At 41.8% G+C, this 15,945-nt stretch overlaps 1 long non-coding RNA gene across 1 annotated transcript; it reads right to left on the bottom strand.

The window, feature by feature from the left end:
• Positions 1 to 3,727: 3,727 nt before the first annotated feature.
• Positions 3,728 to 12,988, bottom strand: LOC148129593 (uncharacterized). Its single transcript, XR_015745252.1, has 2 exons — positions 12,462 to 12,988; positions 3,728 to 4,212 (listed from the first exon to the last, which is right to left on the bottom strand). It is a non-coding gene; the product is annotated as an uncharacterized LOC148129593 (long non-coding RNA).
• Positions 12,989 to 15,945: the final 2,957 nt, after the last annotated feature.

Below are 15,945 nucleotides of genomic sequence, written 5' to 3'. Positions count from 1 at the left end.
TCACACTTGTGTGGTGGAGAAAATAGGAGGAGGAAGAAGTGTTAGGTATGTTTGCTGCCTTATGTTATTTATAAAAAATAATAAAAGGCTGGATACAAATAAATAGATAAATCAAAGATGAGCTGCACAGAAATTCCCCAGTGTTTTGCCTTACTGGCACTTGTTCAGTAAGGTCAAGGCACTTGAGAATTTTCTTTCTTTCTTTCTTTCCCTTCCTTCCTTCCTTCCTTCCTTCCCTCCTTCCTTCTTTTCTCTCCTATCCCTTCCTTCCTTCTTTCCTTCCTTCTTTCTCTCCTATCCCTCCCTCCCTCCTTTCCTTCCTTCCTTCCTTCCTTCCTTCCTTCCTTCCTTCCTTCCTTCCTTCCTTCCTTCCTTCCTTCCTTCCTTCCTTCCTTCCTTTTTGTTTTGGCTATGACTAATAAATACTCCCATAAAAAAGCATTGCGTGACCATTAGCAGCTACAGCTCATGGGGGAGTAGAGATTACACACCCTGTAGTGAAACCTAACGATGCTTAGGGCAATTGTCTCGATTGTCAAACAGCTCCCACAAAGTAAAAGACAGCAGAATCCTCTGGGAATTTAGAGGGGAGATCAATTTTACGCAAGGGTCTTTATAGAATTGGCCGTATAGCCAAGACGGGAGTTGTAGCTTCTGTGGCACTTGTTTTCACGGGCCATTAGCGTTCAGCAAAAGGGATTTTCCTGTCTGCTTTCCAAAGCTGGTGGGTGACAGAGCGGAGAAATTTTCATGACATTCTGATGCATAGAGTCTGGCGCTCAGTCCTCCCATCCAATTGGTAGGTTGAAATTGCTTCTCTTGTTTTGGTGTCACATGTCCGGCAGATGGCTCACATCTGTATGCGTGTGTATGCGTTGAACCCTTACAACCCAAAAGCCTTTTTTATTTTTATTTTTCCGGTGAATTCAAATAGTCATCGGATACCACGCAGAAGTCACTGCTCAGGCATCATTTCAGCTGAGTGCGGAAACACAGATACAATCTCCTTAATAGAAGGAAAGGAGAGGGGGGAAAAACCAACTTTAATCTCATATGTACCAGCCTATCTGAGATAAAAGATTGCGATCTCTTGAAATGCCCTTCTTTTATATCCTGATTATATCCTCACTTAGACTCATAGAATTGTAGGGCAGGAGGTCTTTTAGTTCGATGCCCTGTCCAAGGCACGAAACTTTATGGACAAATGGCTTGTCCAGTCTCTTCTTAAAAGCCTCCAGTGACAGAACACCCAAACTCCGGGAGAGAAGCAATTTCATTGATTAATTATTCTCGCTGTCATGAAATTTCTCCTTAGTTCCGAGTTGGGTTGCTCTTTTATGATCTTCCACCATATTTACTTTACTTTTTATTTTTCACATTTCACTTTATTTTACTTTTCTTTACTGTACTAGCTTCCACTCATTACTTAAATTGCCTTTCAAAAGGACAGGAAAACAACCACCAACCCATTAAAAATATTATGCCTATAAGGGTTTCTCATACACAAATACCACAAGTACCAAAAGGTTAGTAGTTTCCATAAAGGATAATCATTGTTCACTGTAATTATCCATTCATTCTCTCTGTGTGTAAGCAACTTGTTAGTAAGTCTACGGGAACATCAGTTTTTCAGTCCAGCAACATACTGGCGCCATAAAGTCCCTTTGTGATAAAAAGGAGATGGAGAATCCAATGTAGAACAACAGAATAACCGAGTTGAAAGGGACCTTGGAGGTCTTCTAGTCTAGCCCCCTGCTCAAGCAGGAGACCTTATTTCATTCTGGACAAATGGCTATCCAGTCTCTTCTTGGAAACTTCCAGTGATGGAGCACCCAAAGGCCTCTGGAAGCAAGCTTGATTAATTGTTCTAATGGAGAAAATTCCTTTTGCTCAAACCATTGATTTCCAAGTAAATAGGTCTACCATCCAAAAGAATATGGACATCTCAAAATAAGAAACCCTGACAGAAAGTCAAATTGATATGTGCAACAATCTCTTCCTTGCAGATCACAATTTCAGGACTTTGAAAGAGCAGATATTTGAATGAAGTTTTATTCTGATTTGCTTCTCCAATCACACGAAGACTCGGCTGTCAGGAATTGCTACTCCCTCCCCACTTCCTTTCCAATGATTTCATCTGAAATTTTTGTCACAGGGAGAGTAAAATTCAGCAGTACCTGGGACAAGTGAGATCCTTCGGGAAATGGCCTGATTTGATGGTGTCATACCCGTTGAGCAGTGCCTTTGCATCAGGCATTAGGAGCTGGGAATTTCCCATATTTTGTCATGACATGCTTTGCAATGGGGTGATGATGACATTATCTATTCAGTCATGTCAGACTCTTGGCGATTCTAGGAGCCAGGTCTCTCCACATCCTCTGATCTTGTGCTACTTCTTTGAGTTTTTCTAGACTTTGGCTGATGTCAGCTTTGATGACGATTTTGCAATGGGATGCCCAGCCCAGCCCAAATTGGGAGGGTTGGCTTGAATGATCAGGATCCTTAAGAAGACAGAATGTAGAATAACAGAGTGGGAAGGGACCTGGGAGATCTTCTTGTCCTTCAAGAAAGCTGGTGGGGCTCCATTCCCCCAACATCCTCGGAGGACACACCTGCAGTTCATACTTTATAAGCTCTGCTGATCTGCAAGTGAAATAATTCACACTTCTGGCAATTGTGCTTCAGTTACTTTAGTTTGCCCAAGATCTTCAACCACAAAGCTCCTGATGGGAAGCCCTTCCTGATGCGTAGCTCCTTTTCTGACTCACAAACTGGATTAGAAGGCATAAGTTATTAATAGATAGATAGATAGATAGATAGATAGATAGATAGATAGATAGATAGATAGAGATAGAGATGATAGAGATAGAAACATAGATAGATAGATAGATTGCTAATCTATATCTATCTATCTCTATCTATCTCTATCTATCTCTATCTATCTCTATCTCTATCATCTCTATCTCTATCTATCTATCTATCTATCTATCTATCTATCTATATCTATCTATATCATCTATCTATATCTATCTATCTATCTCTATCATCTATCTCTATATATCTGTCTATATCTATCTATCTATCTCTATCTATCTATCTATCTATCTATCTATCTATCTATCTATCTATCTATCTATCTATCTATCTATATCATCTATCTATATCTATCTATCTATCTCTATCATCTATATCTATATATCTGTCTATATCTATCTCTATCTATCTATCTATCTATCTATCATCTATTTATCTAGTGGGAAGGGATCTTGTAGGTCATCTAGTCCAACCCCCCACCCAAGCAGGAAACCCTACCCCATTTCTGACAAATGGCAGTCCAAAGGTTTAAGGTGATTCTGGAAAAGTTGCTACCTGATGCCTTCTGATTTGCAGCTAAGGTAGATCAATGTACGGTTAGACTTTGACTTACAACCATTTATTTAGTGACTTGTAGAAGTTACTACAGCACTGAAATGACTGGTGCTTAGACTTATGACCATTGCAACATCCCCATGGACATGATGTGATCCAAATTTGGATGCTAAGCAAATTTATGTTGCGGTACCCTGGGGTCACATGATCTCCATTTGCAACCTTCCCAGCTGAACGGGAAAGTCCATGGAGGATTCATTTAAGGACGGTGTGATTTACCTAACAACTGCTGTGATTCGCTTAACAACTATGGCAAAAAAAGGTTGTAAAATACGGCATGACTCGCGCAACAACCTCCTTGTTTAGCGAGGGAAATTTTAATCTTAATTGTGGTTATAAGAGGAGAACTACCTGTTGTTCTTGCATGGAGTAAGATGAGTAATATTTGTGGTTAGGGTTCAAGGATGCTGACACAACTGAGGCCCAACCGATTTTGGTAGCTTGCACGTACCACCTTACGTCACACTGTTCCTCTCCTTCTCAGCTTGACCTGGAGAAGAGCGAGAGACCACAGTTCTCCTTTTCCCACCACTCATGTGGACATGTCCTGATCAGAGAAGAAAAGCAGCTGTTGCCTGGCATATGTGCTCGGCAGAAGAAGCGAAGCACTGCGGATTGAGGACCGCGTGAGCATTTCCAGCTGATGTTACATTTCAAAGCCCATTTCCGTGTGTAGACAAAACAACACGTCTAAGGGAGCAGATGGTTGCACTCAGAGGACGAGATGGACAAGGAATGTTGGTGGCTCTCCTGGCCATATTGGGTTGTGTTTATGTTGTGAATCTGCAGAAATAAAAGGAAAGGAGAGCATAACAAATCATTGAGAATGCTTTTTTTTTAAAAAAAAAATGAATACAGGTTGCAGCTCTTTTGACAGTGGTTAGTGAAATCTCAGAATGTAGAGCAGTGTTTGGGAAGGTTAGGAGGGGTAGAGTAGAGTAGAGTAGAGTAGAGTAGAATAGAATAGAATAGAATAGAATAGAATAGAATAGAATAGAATAGAATAGAAATATGAAAGAATAGAATAGAATAAGAGCAGAATAGAATAGACTAGGAATAGAATAGAATAGAATAGAATAGAATAGAATAGAATAGAACAGAATAGAATAGAATAGAACAGGAATAGAATAGAAAGAAATAGAATAGAATAGAATAGAATAGAATAGAATAGAATAGAATAGAATAGAATAGAATAGAATAGAATAGAATAGAATAGATTTTTAAATTTTTTTAATGAACATAACAATTAAAAACATTGAACATGGTGAAGTCGTTTTGACATAACTTTTGGTCAGTGTCACATAAGTATATACATTCCTATATACATTTATTCATTCTTACATTACATTCACCAACATCTTTGGTCTTATTTTCATCTCATACTCTCGTTTACTCTCTCAACAACTCTTTTCCATCTTCAGTCCTTCCTTTCTGTCCCCACCAATGGTAAAATCTAGAATAGAATTCTTTATTGGCCAAGTGTGATTGGACGCACAAGGAATTTGTCTTCGATCCATGAGCTCTCAGTGTTAATAATAAATAATAAAAAAGCAGTGTTAATAATAAAAAGTAAATAAGCAAGTAAATAAATTAATCTTAAGCATGCTCTATAAGTCAACCCATCATGTGAAGCCATGCATGCTTCATTTGCAGAAAACAGCATGATAGATGAACATGGCTAGGCATGGTTAGCTGGGCTCAGAGTTTTGACATGTTGCATGATAAAATTGGAGCTGGCTTGCCTTATCTGAATCATATCAAGGGCATCACCAGTTTCTCACACTTGGTAGCGAGCTGGGCACTGAATAGTTGTTATCGCTTAGCAAAGCTAGAGAAGGCCGGAACAAAAGTCTCAGAAGCAGCAAGCCTCAATCATCAGATCGGGTGCTGGTTTTCATTTTGTCAGCTTAATCTGATCCAATGTCTGATCATATCAGACAATGATCTTCTGCTCCTCAGAGACATATATGGGGCTTGACAGGAGAGCTGGTTGAAGAAAAAGCTGTCCAATCTGAAGAGATTTCTTCAGAGCGCATGCAAAGAACCAGCTAGTTGGGTTTGAGATTGCGAGTCGGTTAGGAAGGGTCTTGTTCTTGAGAATATTTGGAGGGGAAATGCCTGGAACCTGTGTTGGCACATAATAATTCTGCACTGACCCCAGAAAGAAGTCTAAGGAAGTGTTTTATAGCAAGGATTTCTATTCTTAAATGTCATTCCAGTTCTGTGGAGCTTGGAGGAGGAGCGTCATGTCAGCCTCTGATAGCCCCAGATTACAAAGAGTCTACTAGCAGCTTTTCTGAATAATAATTTTTAGTAAATATCATAGGTTTTTGTGAGCAGCAGTTCACAAAAGCGTACGCTTTTTAGTAAAGTTTGTTATGAGGGGTCCTTGGTGCTCTCTGAGCTTGGTTGTTTTCTTGCAGATGTTTCATTACCCAACTAGGTAACTTCATCAGTACAAGGGAGGGTGGGCTTTACTCCTGAGCAATGTCTGAAATTAAACAGTCAAATTCAGAGAGCACTAAGGACTTCACAGAAGACAAACTTCAGTGCTAGAAGGGAGAGGAGGAGGAGGAGGAGGAGGAGATCATCATTGTGGAGTTCTTGGTGCTTTCTGAGCTTAGTGGTTTTCTTGAAGACGTTTGTCCAGGATGATATATAGGATTCTCCTGCCCTGAGCAGAGGGTTGGACTAGAAAACCTCCAAGGTCCTTTCCAAATTCTGCTATTCCATATTCTAAGAAGGCTGCAAAAAGTGGGAAGCAAACGAATAACAGAACAACAAAAGTGTGAAGACAACCATTACGTTCTCTGTCAATCCAGGTTTGGGGCTTAGAGAGTCGCATAAACCCAAATGTGCTTCTCCGGGGTGATTTCTTCCCCATCTGTAATAGCTTCTGGTTCCCCCAAGAAAAAAGTATGGTGACTAAGATTTTCATCTGGGCTGGGGGACAAAGTTGCTGGCTTCACCATACCTGCAGACGTTGCTTTTTTGGAGTCCAAATCGAAAAGCCACAAAACACGGCCTTCCTGATGTTGGCCAGCTTAAAAGTTCCAGCTGATGACGCAGCAAACTTCACTTCCTCTCAAGTGTTTTTCGAACTGAAGTTTTCTTTCCACCTCAAGTTCCCTCTCCCCTCATTTTCTCCATTCTGTAGCAGAACGTATTAGGAGCAATAAATATCTCAAGGCAACGAAAGACAACTCGCTCCATGCGTGTTTGGGAAACAAATTTCCGGTTGGCCATGATTGCAAAGGGGAGGAATAAAAGGGAGGAGGTGGCATGCCAAGAAACATAAGCAAATTTTCAGTGGCTGGTATCCAGAGTCAAGCAAGTTACTGGAAATTAAAGGATGGCGCCATGTGTGTGTGTGTGTGTGTGTGTGTGTGTGTGTGTGTGTCTGTAGAGGAGTCAAAAAAGTCAAGATGGTGGGGTTAAGCCTTACCCTTTGGAAATTTGTGAATTCTTTTATGACCGTCCCCCTTACCTGTTGTGGACACTCCTGGAGAGACAAGTGGAATTGATTGGCTAAATTTGGTGAACAATTCATGAATATAACCTGAAATGAGAAAAAGGGAAAGGGAAAGGAAAGGAAAGGAAAGGAGGAAAGAAAGGAAGGAGATGGGAGGGAGGAATGGAAGGAAGGAAGGATGGAAGGAAAGAAGGAAAAGAGAAAAGAGAAGGAAAGGAAACTAAAGGAAGAAAAAGGGAAAGGGAGAAAGAGCGAGAAAAAGAGGGACAAGGAAAAGGGGGAGGGAAAGAGAGGGGAGGAAGAAGAAGAGAAAAGGAGAGAGAAAGAAGAAAGATAAAAAAGAAAAAAGAAAGAAAGAGAGAAAGAAAGAAGAAAGAAAAAAGAAAGAAAGAAAGAAAGAAAGAAAAGAAAGAAAGAAAGAAAGAAAGAAAGAAAGAAAGAAAGAAAGAAAGAAAGAAAGAAAGAAAGAAAGAAAGAAAGAAAGAAAGAAAGAAAAAAATGTCTAGGTTTGATCTACAAACTCTGGGTCTGTTGCGGATGAGTCATTCCACAACAAAGCATGACCTCAGCTTCCGAAGGGGAGGAGGCCAAGTGAGTAATGGGGCAAGAGGCATCGTTCCCCTCCTGTGACCCTGCAACTTTCCTCTACTTGACAAAGACCAGCCTGGCATGGGGGACTCTGGCTGGGCAGAGAGTGGCAAAGGCAGGAGGAAGCGGGCAGCCTCCTCCTTCCCGGGCCCTCGAAAGGGGGATCTCATCCCACCTGCAACTTGCACACACACCCCAACCCATTACTCTTTAACAAAACAGGAGGAGGGACTATCTTCTGCCAAAGTTGAGTTCACACTTTAAGGTGAACTCGTGCTGGGCTCGCTCCTCAATCCGGTCAACCTGCTTGGTGCCATCCTGGAGGAGAGGGGCTAATACGTGGCTGGCCTGGGGAGAAACTGCCCAAGAGGTGAACGGGGTTTCTGGCAAAGACGAGAAGCTTTCGTTCTTTCTCCTTCTCCGTTGAGACTTCAAGTTCTCTTGTCCTATTTTGAAGGATGGCAGTCATTTGTTCATGTGGATTACGTTTGCCGGGAGTGAAAAGAGAGCAGAAAAGGGGGTCAGAATGGGACAAAACTCACCATGACTGTCTCGCTTAGCAGCGGACGTTTGGAGTTAAATTGTGGGATTGTCAATCCAGGACTGCCTGTGTTTGTTTTGTGGTTGTACAAGTTTTACTTGTGTAATGTAATCTTTTGTAAAAGTACTGGGGGCGGGGGGGGGTAATTAAAAACAGACCTAACTTTCTATTATTTTTGTTCGGCTCTTGAGAGGTTTCAGCCAAGTGTAGTCTAGACCAGGGGTCTCCAACCTTGGCAACTTTAAGACTTGTGGGCTTCATTTAATGATGACTCTGTGCTTAGCCACGGAAATTCTGGCCCCTATGATGCTCTGAAGTTTAAGAATGACCTAGAAGGACTGTTTTTGTCCCAGGGCCTGATTTATTGCTTGACTGGCTGCCCTGAAGGGCAACTCACAAATGCCCGAACTAGTCAATCATTGGGTTCACCCAGGGGTGGGATTCAAACGGTGTAACAATCGGTTCGGTGAGCGTGCCCAACAGCTGATTGTCGGAGCGAGCCGGTTTGCCTGAACCGGGCCGAACTGGTAGAATCCCACCCCTGGGTGCACACCCTTGCCCTAAACCAGGGGTCTCCAACCTTGGCAACTTTAAGACTTGTAGATTTCAACTCCCAGAATTCCTCAACCAGCAAAGCTTAAGTTGCCAAGGTTGGAGACCCAGCCTTGGACGGGGAGTTGAGCCCCCAATAATCCAGGCTATTCCAAGAAGAAAAGTGTCTCTCAGACCCAGTTGATAAGGGATTCCCCTCCCCAAATTTGCCTGAGCCAATTTTTCCCACTGGCAGAGTGGTAAATTGAGCCTGGATTAAGATGTGGCCAAATTTCAACCAGAAAAGGGGATTAGCAGCGGAGCGCAGAATAAGGAGGACCTCAAACATTCAAAATTGCACATCTGCAAGGTTCTGTGTGCCATGTAGCAAAACAACTCAGCTCTTTGGCTAGAAAAATATGAATGGCTAGAGGCGCCTCGTTCTCCTTGACTATCTAACAATTGCATCAGAGGCTGTTTTGGGCTCACGATGAAAGCTTTGAAGCCTGAGGTTTCCAAGAGAAGAATGACTAGAAGGAGGTGCCAAGTTTTTTGCAAAAAAAAAACCCTTGGCACCTTTGTTTGTTCCTTGTTCAAGAAATAGTTATGCAGGGATGGTAACAACCACTGTGGGTTTTCCACATTTGATTTATAGGTTAGCAATCGGAGGTTAATGCATGAAGACTGTGTTGCAGTCCTAGAGACAGATAGGATTATAGGTGGTCTTCGTATTAGGACAATAAGGGAGCCTGCCCATTAGGGTTATAAGTTGTGACAGTTGTAAATTAAGTCATCCCTTGTCCAATCCAATTTTTATGACCGTTATTTTTTTTTGGGGGGGTCATTAAGCAAATGCCACAGTCGTTAAGTGAACCCTTTGTTTGCTACGGATTTGCTTTTGCTGAGAGCCGGAAGTAAACACAGCTTTTCAGCAAAAATATCTCAGTAAAAATGAGGGGTGGTGGTCTAGATGACCTACAAGATCCCTTCCAACTCTGTTATTCTATTCTATTCTAATATCTGAACAAGCAGAGCCTGAAAAGACAATATCTAGGTTTACTGCTAACTTGGAAACCTCTTTTCAGTTACTCGGTTTTGCGTGAAACAGAAAAAAAAATGAGGTCTTTGGTGCTCTCTGGTTGTTTTCTTGCAGATGTTTCATGACCCAACTAGGTAACATCATCGGTGCTAGAAGGGAAAAACCCTACTGCCTTCTACCGTAGCACTGATGATGTTGCCTAGTTGGGTCAAGAAACATCTGCAAGAAAACAACCAAGCTCAGAGAGCACCAAGGAACTCCAGCTTTTCTGTCAGAAAAAAAAAGAACGTTTCATTTATGATCTTGACGATTAGGCAGGATAGATTACCGTACAGGGAAGTGGAGATATGTTGAAACCATAGAGCAAGAGATAAATTTATAATTGTACCTATAATGATTATGAAGAAAATTGGAAGCTACCTCTTTGTGTTTTCTCTTTTTCATTTGTTTTGGTACTTTTACTTCTTTCTTTGATTCCCTTCTTCCTTTTCTCTTTTTCTTACTCGATATTAACTTCTATTAGTTTTTATTATTCTTCCTTAACATTTTTCATAAAATTGTATTTTTAAAAAACGAAGAAGCAGAAATGCCGGTGGAATGCTTTAAGCATTGGCATGAAATCCTGTCTGTGCGCAAACATCCTCTCCAGCACTCCACCCTCCCTGGAACACCTTGTATGTACCGTATTGGTGTATTTAATCTATTTATCCTCGTTTGTCCCTTCCTTGCTATCTGGGCTGGCCTTCCCCTGACCCTCTGATATAACAGGGTCCCTTTTAATAAGAGAGGCCCTCCCTTCTTATTCTAGCTCAGTGTTCCTCAGCCTTGGCAACTTTAAGATGGGTGGACTTCAACGCTCAGAATTCTGTTTTTCTTCAATATTCTCAATGCTCTGTGGAACACCTTTCAGATTTTTCTTGGTGGTGTGAGCTGACTTTATTACTGGAACTCTCTTTATCTCTTCCTCCCTTCCTATATCCTTCCCTCCCTCCCTCCCTTCCATTCTTCCTTCCTTCCTTCCTTCCTTCCTTCCTTCCTTCCTTCCTTCCTTCCTTCCTTCCTTCCTTCCTTCCTTCCTTCCTTCCTTCTTCCTTTTCTCAATCGCAGCAGGGAAGCACCAGCCAGCCTCTTAGGAATTTCCAGTGGGCTGTGACTCAGGGATCAACTGACTGACTTGGCTTAAATTTCAAGCCCGGACAAGTCCCAGCAAAGTCAGCCAGATGTTTCCACCTGCAGCATAATTGTTAATGAACAAAACAAATAAAAAAAAAAAAATACAAGAGCTAATGTTGCAAAAGAGCCACCACACAGAGGAAAGAGAAGCCTGCTCTCTTCGTATAAATCTCCAACAACCTTCCTTAAACTGAGATCTTGCGGCTGCCTTAGTCACTGTCATCCCTGGCCAGCTTAGCTGATGATAATTTTACTGCAATATATACTTTAAAACACCCCCATCCCCAAAAAAGGGGGGACTGAACTTGATAAAAACATCATCTCTCACACACAAAACAAGTTTTACTTATTATCGTCATATATTTGTTGTGTGGTTACTAACACTTAAGTCAATTGACATAAGGACTGGAAACAAATGGGACTTTTCAGCACGTCAGCAATCCAAGGTTTTGAATACTTTCTCCAGCTGGGACTTGGATGAGAAGAGAAAGGCTGAATTAGGGGGACAAAATGCTTGTTCAGGTCACCTGGCAGTTTATGGGGATTGAGAACCTTGGGGAATCAATAGGCTTGCAATCACAAAAAGACACATCAGGCAGTCCTTCGACTTACAAATGCAATTGAGACCAGAACTACTGTGGCTGAGGAAGATGGTTAGCAATAGCAATAGAACTTAGATTTGTATACCGCTTCACAGTGCTTTTACAGCCCTCTCTGGGTGGTTTACAGAGTCATCTTCTTGCCCCCAACAATATGGGTCCTCATTTTATCCACCTCGGAAGGACGGAAGGCTGAGTCAACCTTGAGTCGGTCAGGATCGAACTCCTGGCAGTGGGCAGAATTGCCTGCTATTCTTCATTCTAACCACTGTGCCACCACAATTCTTAATTGCCCTTAGCCCTTAGACTTATATACCACTTCACAGTGCTTTACAGCCCTCTCTAAGCAGTTTACAGACTCAGCATATTGCCCCCAACAGTTTGGGTCCTCATTTTACCAACTCGGAAGGACGGAAGTCTGAGTCAACCTTGAGCCTGGTGAGATACGATCTGCCAAATTGCGGGCAGTCGGCAATCAGCAGAAGTAGCCTGCAGTACTGCACTCTAACCACTGCGCCACCAGGGCTCATGGTTGTTAAATAAGTTCAATTGTATGATTTTTTTCCACAGTTGTTAAGTGAATCACTACATGCAGTCATTAAGTGAAGGCGACTTCCCCGTGGGCTTGGCTTGTCAGAAGGCAGCCAGGAAGGTCACAAATGGGGATCACACAAACTTGAGTTACTGCAACCATGTCGGTTTCCAAATGCCCATATTTTGATCACATGAGCATACAAATGCTATGACAGTCATAAATGCAGGGATAGGTCATATAAGTCACTTTTTTCAATCCCATTGAAACTTAGAATGGTGACTAAGTGAATGTTTTGTAAGCCAAGAACTGCTTGTGTAGGTGCCTCCATCTTCCCTGGTGGGAAGATGACTTTACAGCACACCATCAATCCATTGTTAATTATTTCCGTTCGTTTCCTGGTTGCCCATACATCTTTCAAAAGGACACATCTATAAAACGCAAGGAGCTTTCTACACATAATTTGTCTATAAAACAACTCTCATAGGACAAAATACTTTTTTCTCCCCAAGTGGGCAGCTCCGTTGAACACCCACCCATCCCGACGTTATACTCACCAGCGTTGCAATAGAAGCACGCCGCCCAACCTGGCTTGAGGTCATCCGTAGAGCCGGATAAAGTTTCTGAATCAGTCCGGGTATTTCCAAAGCCAAAGCAATTTGGGATGCTTAGAACAACAACCAAAAAAAAAAAAGTTTATCTGTGAGGTCTCTGGAACAGGAGAGAGAAAGTGAATTGGGGAAAATGGGGATGGTTCAGCGGGGAAAGCCGAGAACAAAAGTGGCAGTGTGCTTTGGCACGGAATACTGCTCACCCACACTGACTCCATGCCCCGAGGTGAGATTCCGTGCCACACCCGAGTAAGATGGCGAAGAATGGATTTATTGGGATTATTCAAAGAAGGAAGGTGGCATTTTGCTCTGCTTGTTAAGGCTAATGGAGACAGATAGGAACTACATATTTTTGCCAAACAAGCCACCTGGGATTAATTGCATTTAATTAACCACTTCCTGAAGGCTTCGGTTAAGAACTTGGGGAATGTTGGTATAGTTTTAGCCATGAACTAGACAACCCATAACCTGCTGAGTCATCCTTTCAGAGCTATTCCCTTGCCTAAACAGAGAAACAGAATGACTCCGGTCCTAAAAACAGAGGGAGCAGGGATGACTTCTGGACTTCCTGCTGGCTTCCCCATTGACTTATTTGTGGGAAAGTGACAGGGAGCCTCACAAATCATGATCATGTGATTGTGGCTGCCTTCAGGTGCTTTGGCGAATAGGTTGTCCTCTTCCTCTTTGTGGCAGCCCCTCAAATACTGGAACGCTGCTATCATGTTCCCCCAGTCCTTCTTTTCTCTAGATTAGCCAAACCCAAATCCTGCAACCGTTCTTCATAGATTTTTGCCTCCAGGCCCTTAATCGCCTCAGTTGCTAGATCAAATACCACTTAGAACGAGATCAAATACTACTAGGGACAGATGAAAAATAATTTTTTTAAAAAATGTACAATTGTTTATGGAGTATTAAATTGGAAGAAGAACAAGTGAAAGAAACAGTGATAAAATGGGCTAAACAGTTTGGCTACCCAATAGAATTACATAAATGGCAGAAATTGTGGGATAGAAATTGTAAGCTAACAATGTCAACGGCCTATAAGGAGAACTTATATAAAATGTTTTATAGGTGACATCTACCACCAGCAAGGCTAGCAAAGTTCTGTGAAAATTTATCAGATAAATTTTGGAAGTGTAATCAGATACCAGGTGCATACTATCATATGTAGTGGACATGCTCAAAGGCGAAAAAATATTGGACTAAAATACATAGTTACATTGGTTAGAAAAAATGATAAAACAACATAAAGATTTGAAACTTTAGTTGCTCTTCTTTGCACTGTTTCCAAAGTCTCAACGTCTTTTTTTGTAACGTGGTGACCAAAACTGGATGCAGTATTCCAGGTGTGGTCTTACTAAGGCTTTATAAAGTGGTACTAATACTTCATGTGATTTTGATTCTATGCCTCTCTTTATGCAAGCAAGGATTGTATTAGCTTTTTTGGCTGCTGCTGCACACCACTGTTGAGAAACTCTGCTCTAGAAATAGGGAGTTGTGAGTGACACCTACCAGGATAGCTCTAAAAGTCTTCCAAGAGTTAAATAAAAGATCCTGAGATGCCTGGAATTGAGAGGGAGAGTACATTTTTTGGCCCACAAGACCTAGGTTGGAGAAGTGGAGCATAGTTGGATATATGGCATGTTGCCATGACATATATCCAACTGCCTACCATCTAAAGTAGTAGCTGTCCTCAAATAATCTAAAGAATGCTATCTTCATTTCAATAACTTCCCAATAATCAGTTATCTTGAAGGGAGGAAGTGCACTTCTAATTATATCAGGCAATTTTTTCAGTTGCACAAAATCTGAAGGACTTGTCTTGAATCCAGGAAGATCCCCTCCAAAAAATTGCAGCTCACCCTCGAATGGGGAAGTTCCACTCCGTCCAAGGTCAAAGATGAAAGAGGCTTAGTTAGATCTCGGCAAATCCAAACATCATCCTCTGTGGTTTTGTTCTGCAGCAAGAAAGTGGCAGATCCATAGACCGTGAGGTCATACTGTCCCATTTGTCTGCATTGTTTGGGAAAATAAGCAGGCGTCCCCACCCCCCACCCCCATTCATTGATCTTTCCTCATCTGCAACAGACCCACACGCACCCCCTGGGGCATCATCAACCAAAGGATTGGCACTGGTTTTGCATTCTTAGACGTCTTGATAGAGCTTCAAAGCGGAACTCTTTGATGAAATGAAATTGTTTGGAGCACGCCCAGATCAGCATTGTCTCCGGCGTGATAATCATGAGGCAGATCTTCAGGAATCTGTTCAGAAGTTCAGATATAGCAGAAAAAGGCTCCATCTGCCCAAATTGCCTTTCCTGGTTTTTTTCCCCCTCTATTCACTAAGGGGCTTCTCCTAAACAGGAAAACACCTAGCAATTACTTTCCCTAACGTGGGGTGAGGTGAGGTGAATTTAATGTCGGGCAAAGGAAATCAGGAGCCAGTTTTAACATATTAACAGAGGTGGAAGGGACCGTGTAGGTCATCTAGTCCAACCCCCTCACCCAAGCAGGAGACCCTACACCATTTCTGACAGATGGCAGTCCAATCTCTTCTTGAAAGCCTCCAGTGATGAAGCTCCCACAATTTCTGAGGGCAACTTCTGTTCCCTTGGTTGATTGTTCTCACTGTCAGGAAATGTCTCCTTATTTCCAGGTTGAATCCCTCCTTGATCAATTTCCAGAGTCCAGGCAGTTCAAATGAATATAAAGGTTGGGCATAAAAGAATCTGAACTGCTAATGGTCAAAGCCAATGGGCACTAGAAAAAGAATCAACTGAACTGAAACAAGAAGTACAAAAAATCTGATCTACATGCTAAGGCTGACAAGGAAATACAAGAAATATCTATCCTCATAAATTCTGCATTCCTGGGCAGAATCTATATCCAAACTTCAGTTAAAGTCCGCAAACATTCTCTCTCCATTATCTGAGATTCCTGCAAACAAGAAGTGGTCATACCAGTTATATTTGAAGATCCAGGTGCGTATTTATAGAAAATTTTCTTCCATTTCATTCCGGGCAAGCTACTCTTCTGTGTCCAAAAATGATTTCGTGAGAAGTAAAATCTTTTTTTTTAATTGATGTCATTTTTAGATTGACATTTTTCAGTCATGACCATGTGGTTTCTCTCTCCATCCATTTTTTAAAACCATTAACGTTGGTAAAGGTACGGCTACTCACCTCCAGGTGGAGATCCAGATATGTGCACAGAAAACACTTATTTATAGTTTTTTTTTTTTTATTAACGACTGACAATTCTCTGTTTCGGGGGAAGGTTTGTAGTTCCATACTTTGCTCCTACTGTTTATTGCTGAACTTTCTGCATTTTATAGCCATTACATACAGGTAGTCCTTGACTTGCAACCACAATTGAGCCCAAAATTTATATTGTTAAGTGAAACATTTGCTAAGGGAGTTTTGTCTCATCT

Source organism: Notechis scutatus, chromosome 13 (genome assembly GCF_049901735.1).
Source record: "Notechis scutatus isolate UNSWTSFEM ecotype Mainland chromosome 13, rNotScu1.2, whole genome shotgun sequence".
Lineage (NCBI taxonomy): Eukaryota > Metazoa > Chordata > Lepidosauria > Squamata > Elapidae > Notechis > Notechis scutatus.
This window is presented reverse-complemented; position numbering and strand designations above follow the sequence as displayed.